This window comes from Pinus tabuliformis, chromosome J (genome assembly GCF_031772625.1).
Source record: "Pinus tabuliformis cultivar Carrire ecotype Pingquan chromosome J, CPIR1, whole genome shotgun sequence".
NCBI classification, from domain to species: Eukaryota; Viridiplantae; Streptophyta; class Pinopsida; order Pinales; family Pinaceae; genus Pinus; species Pinus tabuliformis.
In genome coordinates this window covers 1,517,522,531-1,517,530,154 of record NC_142295.1, presented here as the reverse complement: position 1 = coordinate 1,517,530,154, position 7,624 = coordinate 1,517,522,531, and the positions used below count along the sequence as shown (strand labels likewise).

Genomic DNA, 7,624 nt, shown 5'->3' with positions numbered 1-7,624 from the left:
TCCCCTTTAATGTATGCTTGTCTTCTTTTAACAAGTTTTCTCAAAACAAACTTAGATCAGCTGCATTGCTTAAGGGGTTTTCACACTGTATTTCTTTTCTTCTCCATACTTGTGTAACTTTCTTCTTTTGCATGGGTCTAGCTTGTGTAAGAGCCCATGTCAAGTTACAATCACGTGCCATATGCCCGATGTTATGACACTTGAAACATTCAACTTTATTCATGAATAAGAATTCATGATTTCTTCTTGTGAAATTATTTCTTGGAGATTGTCGAGGACCACAACATCTATCTCCATGAAATGCTCTACAATCTTTTGCCATATGACCAAAGTTTGAGCAATCATAACAATAACCATAAAATGAACTTTGGTACCTGGGAGATGGAGGTTTCCTTGATGTACTTCTGAAGCCTTGCTGCCTTGAGAATCTTTGTTGATAACCATTGCCGCTTACCTCTTTGACATCAACTACATTTCTTCTTGGAGCTGATCTTCTACTTGGAGCAGGATCTCTTCTATTGCAGCCTTTATTTTTCTCCTTGCCTTTGCTGGAACTAGGAGCATCACCATCTCTTTCTGGCTTCTTCACATCTCCTTTGCTTAAAGCATCCTCATCCTTGTTTGAGGGTTCAGCTACATACCCAAGTCCTGATTTATCAAATGGAGATCTGTGATAGCTGAGCATGTCATCCAGAGCTTGAGAGCTCTTCATTATTTTGTTCAGCCCTTCAACCTTCTTCCTGAGGAGGACAATCTCTTCTTCTAACTTTTCACATTCATTATTTTTCTTTGCTAGTTGTCCCTCAATTTCTTCCTTGCTACGAGTAGCTTCAGCTGCTACTATTTTGAAGGAGATAATATCTGTCTTCATTTTGGAAATTTCTTCATCTTTTGCTTGACTGCTCTTCATTTTCTTTTCAGCTCCTTGTGCCTGCTTCTTGGCTTCTTGTAGTTCGGACTTAAGGGAGGATACCTCTACCTTGTATTGTCCAATCTCTTCTACAAGCTTATTCACTCTCATGTGCCTTTGTTCAAGTTGACTTGTCAAGGCATCTGCCTGCTTCTTTGCTTCATTCAGCTGATTTGTCATAGATATGACTTCTTCATGATGTTTCTTCTTGCATTGGTCAAGCTCCTTCTTGAGCTTGGCTAGCTCTTCATCCCTTTCCTTTACTTGAAGCTTGATGAGGTCAAGCTTTTCATTCTCAGCTTCTATGATGGGTTCTTCTTGACTCATTGTCATGGTCAGTGCTCCCTTTGCATGAAGGTCATGCAGTCTATCCCATATATCCTTTGCTGATGTGTATTTTCCTAGATTCCTCTTCACAGAATCAGGCAGTCCATCCAAGATAGTCTTTGCTGCTTGTGCATCATACTCCATGGATTCTTTATCCATCTTGCTGTCATCAATCACTGACTCCCAGACTTCAATCCCTTCAAACATTAGGAAGGCCCTCATCCTTATTTCCCATACATCAAAGTTTCCATCAAACTTTGGGGTTTCAAATAGAATGTATTCTAATGGATTGCCTTCTATTTTAGTAGAGGAGGGAGACACATTTTTAACAGCCCTGGAGGCTTTCTTCTTTGACCTTGCCATTCTTATCTATACTCCAAATTACTTGACTGTGTTTTTTTTAAAACAACTGACTGTTCCTTCAACAATAACTCAAAAACTTGAGAAATACCTGAATCCCTTTGGCTGAGTCTTCACACTGCTGGAGAAGTTTTACTGCTGCAACAACACCTTCCTTCAGCTTCTTTGAGTCTTCAAAGAGCCTGGACTAGCTCTGATACCACTGTTGGATATTTTTAAATGGGAAATACCAAAACCAGACATTCTAACACCACAGAGCCAATGCTCTGTTTCCACTGTTCCAGGACCTTTGTGCACAGGGAAGCTTTTAAAAACAAATCTACTCATAACAGAGTATTACACAGCCATAAAAATATTTCTATTGATTAAAATACAAAGCCTGATACAAACTTCATCCTCTGTGCAAAGAGGGATTCAAAAATAAAACTCTACTGCTCTCACAGATTTTCCACTGCTGTGGATATTACAAAACAATTTCTTGCTGCTCCTATGTTTTACAATGACAAACAAACATTACATGCCTCCCCTGTTCCATTTTCCGCACTGTTGTGCGTTCAACATTTACCACAAAAATTACATACTCCACTGCTGTGAAAATTACATAATCTTCTGTTTTACAATGGGGGTCAAAAACAATTACATCACCTCTTTCATATCTCGCACTGCTGTGCGTTTACAAAAATTTGCTCCACCGAGCGCAGCCACAACATAATACAATTACATAAAAATTGTGCGCAGGCACAATACACCTCACCCAAAAGAAACGCGCACAACACTATATGCTCCCGCAGCCACTCTACACTAAAACTACTACACACATAGTCATATATGAAAACATAATAAAAAAAACTAACGTGGCCCATAACCATATTAAATGGCCTACACCTAAACTTACGTAAATGCATATATAAAAATATAAATGGGACGTATGCCCATAACCATTTAAAACATGCCTCCACCAAACAATACGAACAGCATTTAAAGCCTCAGCGTTTCCTCCACGGCGGTCAACGGAAAAGACAAACCTTATACAATTTGGTTTTGGGAAGCCATCGGGTCCGCGCTTCATCGCATCGCAACTTTACTCATGTCAAAGACCCCGACCCTATGACATTGCCGATAGCGATGTGCTGATGCGATATCGGCGATCGCTCATCGGCGATATTTCATATCGCTGCCACTGCCTGCCTCCGATGCTCCAACCCGCCGATATGCCGACTTGCCGATATGCCGATATGATCTGGACGGTTTTATGGTTTCGTTCGGTGGTTTTTGGATGCAGCGTGCTGACTGAGTCGGCTGCCATCGCTGTCCCTGTCCGCCTGCAGTTGGAATTACCATTCCAACAAGTTGAATGTATATTTTGTTTCTGCCAGCACTACGCGTTTCCCACATCAAGCAACTATGTTTCATGATGACAAGTTTAGTTTTGGTGGCCATGAGATTCAAGGTATCAAGGTGGCGAATCATGGCTTGAATGTTGCATCACCATTACTAAATGAGTCTGTTAATGGTGATGGAGTAGTGGATATGAAACAGGAGAGACCAACTACCCATATTGGGATTTCATCGCAGGAGAAATTTGAAAATGGATCTAGTGAATGGGCCACAACGGGAAACAAGAAAAGTAATGCAAATAACGCTACATTTTCTCTAGATGCAGTGAAAATTCAAATGGAGGCCTTTAGGTCTGCTTCAATGCCTGCAGGCATGAAGGATCCAACCCAGAAGCAATGCAAAGGAAGGCAAATTTATGTATATGATCTTTGCCAAAATATTCAATGCAGAACTGGAAGAGCAATGCTTCAGCCTGATTCCATCGCTCAGTCTCTTTGATTATTTTACCAACGGAGGAATGGGGAAACCGATCGAAATTTTTTATAAGCAGTGGTTTCAGACTCATCAATATGCGATAGAGCTCAAATTCCATTCCAGAATCTCAAGGCACCCATGTCTGCTTTATGATCCTGCAGAGGCGAATTTGTTCTACATTGCCTATTATGCAGGTCTCGATGTGCTGAGATGGAATTTCAGGGAAAATAACAGTCCCGAGAAGCGAGACAAACTAGCCCTAGAGCTTATGAAGTGTCTTCAAGGTCGGCCATGGTGGAGGAGACACGTAGGCACAGATCATGTTTTGGTTCTCGGCAAGATCTCGTGGGATTTCAGGAGATCGAGGGATGATGATCAATGGGGTAACAGGCTATTACACGTGACTGAAATGAAGTCTGTTACCAGGCTTTTGATTGAATGCCATCCATGGGATATGAATGAAATTGGAGTCCCACAACCCACTTTCTTCCATCCTCGTTCTGATGAAGATATTTAGCAATGGAAGATCAATGGCAGATCAGGACAAGCTAGAGACCCGATCTGATAAGCTTTGCAGGTGCCCCAAGACCCAGCAGTACAAAATCCATTCGTTTCGTCCTCATCGAACAATGTTTAGGCAGACTATAGAGTTGCAATTTTTTGAACTACAATTCCCATGTTTTCCTAGGCCCCAAAAACACAGTGAAGCTCTTCATGCAATCCGAATACTGCCTTCAGCCTCCTGGTGATATCCCTACTCAGAGATCCTTGTTCGATTCTCTTATAGATGGGTGCATTCCTGTGATGTTCAATCCCTTTACAACATATTACCAGTATCCATGGCATCTGCATGTTAATAAGAGCGCCTATTCAGTTTACATAGCAGAAGAGACTGTTGAAGAAAAGAATATAAATGTGATAGAGGCTCTTCAGAAAATCCCAGAGGAACAGAAGGAAATGAGAAAGACCATAATCCAGGAAATTATGTCTGCTCTGGTTTATGGTGACACAGATTCCAGATTTAAGGTTTTCCAGGATGCATTTATGATTTCTTTGGATAATATTCTCTGGAAAACAACTAATCCCTCCAAGGATGAAGCCATTTGAATCCATGATGCATTCCATTATGGAGGGGACAATGCATCTGAGTTGAGTAAAAACTTTGAACTTTACAGACAACTAAGCTCTTGTAAAAAATTGTTTTGAACTGAGGATACATGAACAATCAGACGTTTATGGTTTTTGTATTTGAAAATAAGGAATTGAAATGGGTCAGGAAATTGTTATAGGCGCTATCTCCACGATTCATAGTGCAAAAACTAAAGTGGAGTCTGCACCCAACAACTTTCAGTTTGTTGGATGTTATTTAGTTATGTTGTCAAGAACATAGTTACTGGTTGTTATTTAGTTATGTATTCATGAACATAATTATCGACATTTTTTTTGTTTTAGTTTGGTGGTTAAAGGCTACCAAAACCAGAGTTTTATACCGATCGGACCTCCAAATTACACAGATGCATGTGTATGTGTTTTCCTTACCAGGAATTAAGAAAATTGTTCAATGTCTAGAATTTAATTTCATGTATCTCTCTCTTTTAATATAATAAAATGTGCAAATTAGAACTATTCAATGTATCCATGACGTGTAGATTGTGGATTACTTTAATTGTGCGTGGTTTAGTTCAGATTATTGTTTCATTATTGTGTCATGGAGCAGGTAGTATATCCAATATGTTGTTATAAAAACCTACAGTTTTTTCGTGAAATATTCTTAAATCCTACAAAATACATTATGTAAAAACGAAAAAAACCCCGAAAGTAAGAGCCTTTGTTTCAGAATTAAATTGGGTCAGTGGGAGTTGCTGTTATAATTCCCACTGCAATTTAAATCTTTCGAAATGGCAATAAACATCTGCTTTCCTAAGGTTGAATAGTCATAGTTTTTTAGTGTTAAACATGCGTTGAAACCTATATTGAATTGAATTGGTGTCTGTTTCTTCAAAGTTTGGTTTTGACAGTGAGATAAAGAGGGTGCCCTTGCTGTAATAAACGTGGTGTGTGATTTGTTGATACAGCAGGGGTCTGCAGCCATGGGGAAGTAGAGAAAGAGAGGTAGGAATGTGGAATGATCAGGATTGGGGATGAAGAGAATGGGGGTTGTAATACAGAGAGTGTTGTTGTTGCCCCCATTGTTCCTAATGCTTGTTATATGTATTTGGGTTATGACAACCCTGTTACCTGCATCTATTCTTCATCTTTATTTTTTGAACCGCAAGTTGAATGTATATTGTGTTTCTGCCAACACTACGCGTTTCCCACATCAAGCAACTCTGTTTGATGATGACAAGTTTAGTTTTGGTGGCCATGAGATTCAAGGTCTCAGGGTGGGGAATCATGGCTTGAATGTTGCATCACCATTGTTAATTGAGTCTGTTAATGGCCATGGAGTAGTGGCTCTGAAACGGGAGAGAACAACTACCCATATTGAGATTTCATCGCAGGAGAAATTTGAAAATGGATCCAATGAATGGGCCATAACGGGAAACAAGAAAAGTAATGCAAATAACGCTACATTCTCTCTGGATGCAATGAAAATGCAAATGGAGGCCTTTAGGTCTTCTTCAATGCTTGCAGGCATTAAGGATCCAAGCCAGAAACAATGTAAAGGAAGGCAAATATATGTATATGATCTGCCCAAAATATTCAATGCAGAACTGGTAGAGCAATGCCACAGCCTGATTCCATGGCTCAGTCTCTGTGATTATTTTACCAACAGAGTAATGGGGAAACCGATCGAAATTTTTTATAAGCAGCGGTTTTAGACTCATCAATATGCGCTAGAGCTCAAATTCCATTCCAGAATCTCAAGGCACCCATGTCTTTATGATCCTGCAGAGGCAAATTTGTTCTACATTCCCTATTACGCAGGTCTCGATGTGCTGAGATGGAATTTCAGGGCAAATAACAGTCCCGAGAAGCGAGACGAACTAGCCGTGGAGCTTGTGGAGGAGACACGGAAGCGGAGATCATGTTCTGGTTCTGGGTAAGATCTCGTGGGATTTTAGGAGATCGAGGGATGATGATCAATAGGGCAACATGCTGTTACACCTTCCTGAAATGAAGTCTGTTACCAAGCTTTTGATCGAACGCCATCCATGGGATATGAATGAAATTGGAGTCCCACATCCCACTTTCTTCCATTCTCATTCAGATGAAGATATTTGGCAATGGCAGATCAACGGCAGATCAAGACAAGCCAGAGACCCCATCTGATAAGCTTTGCAGGTAACCCAAGACCCAATAGTACAAAATCCATTCATTCCGTCCTCATCGAACAGTGTTTAGGCAAACCAGAGAGTTGCAATTTTTTGAACTGCAATTCCCGCATTTTCCTAGGGCACAAAAACACAGTGAAGCTCTTCATGCAATCCGAATTCTGCCTTCAGCCTCCTGGTGATAACCCTACTCAGCGATCCCTGTTCGATTCTCTTATAGCTGGGTGCATTCCTGTGTTGCTCAATCCATTTACAACATATTATCAGTATCCATGGAATCTTCCTGTTAATGAGAGCTCCTATTTAGTTTACATAGCAGAAGAGACTGTTGAAGAAAATAATATAAATGTGATAGAGTCTCTTCAGAAAATAACAGAGGAACAGAGCAAGGAAATGAGAAAGACCATAATCCAGGAAATTATGCCTGCTCTGGTTTATGGTGACACAGATTCAATATTTAAGGTTTTCCACAATGCATTTATGATTTCTTTTAATAATATTCTTTGGAAAACAACTAATCCCTCCAAGGATGAATCCATTTGAATCCATGATGCATTCCATTACGGGGGACAATGCATCTGAGTTGAGTAAAAATTTTGAACTTTACATACAACTAAGCTCTTGTAAAAAATTGTTTTGAACTGAGGATATATGAACAATCAAACGTTTATGGCTTTTGTATTTGCAAATAAAGGAATTGAAATGGGCCAGGCAATTGTTATAGGCGCTATCTCCACGATTCATAGTGCAAAAACTGAAGTGGAGTCTGCACCCAGCAACTTTGGTTTGCTGGATGTTATTTAGTTATGTAGTCAAGAACATAGTTACTGGTTATTTAGTTATGTATTCATGAACATAATTATCGACATCTTCTTTGGTTTTAGTTTGGTGGTTAAAAGCTACCAAAACCAAAGTTTTATACCGATCGGACCTCCAAACT

The 7,624-nt window shown here is 39.9% G+C and overlaps 2 pseudogenes; both read left to right on the top strand.

Annotated features, from left to right (window-relative positions):
* Nucleotides 1-3,452: 3,452 nt before the first annotated feature.
* LOC149233261 (putative xyloglucan galactosyltransferase GT20 pseudogene) lies at nt 3,453-3,926 on the top strand (annotated as a pseudogene).
* Nucleotides 3,927-4,123: 197 nt separating this feature from the next.
* LOC149233260 (putative xyloglucan galactosyltransferase GT20 pseudogene) lies at nt 4,124-4,516 on the top strand (annotated as a pseudogene).
* Nucleotides 4,517-7,624: the final 3,108 nt, after the last annotated feature.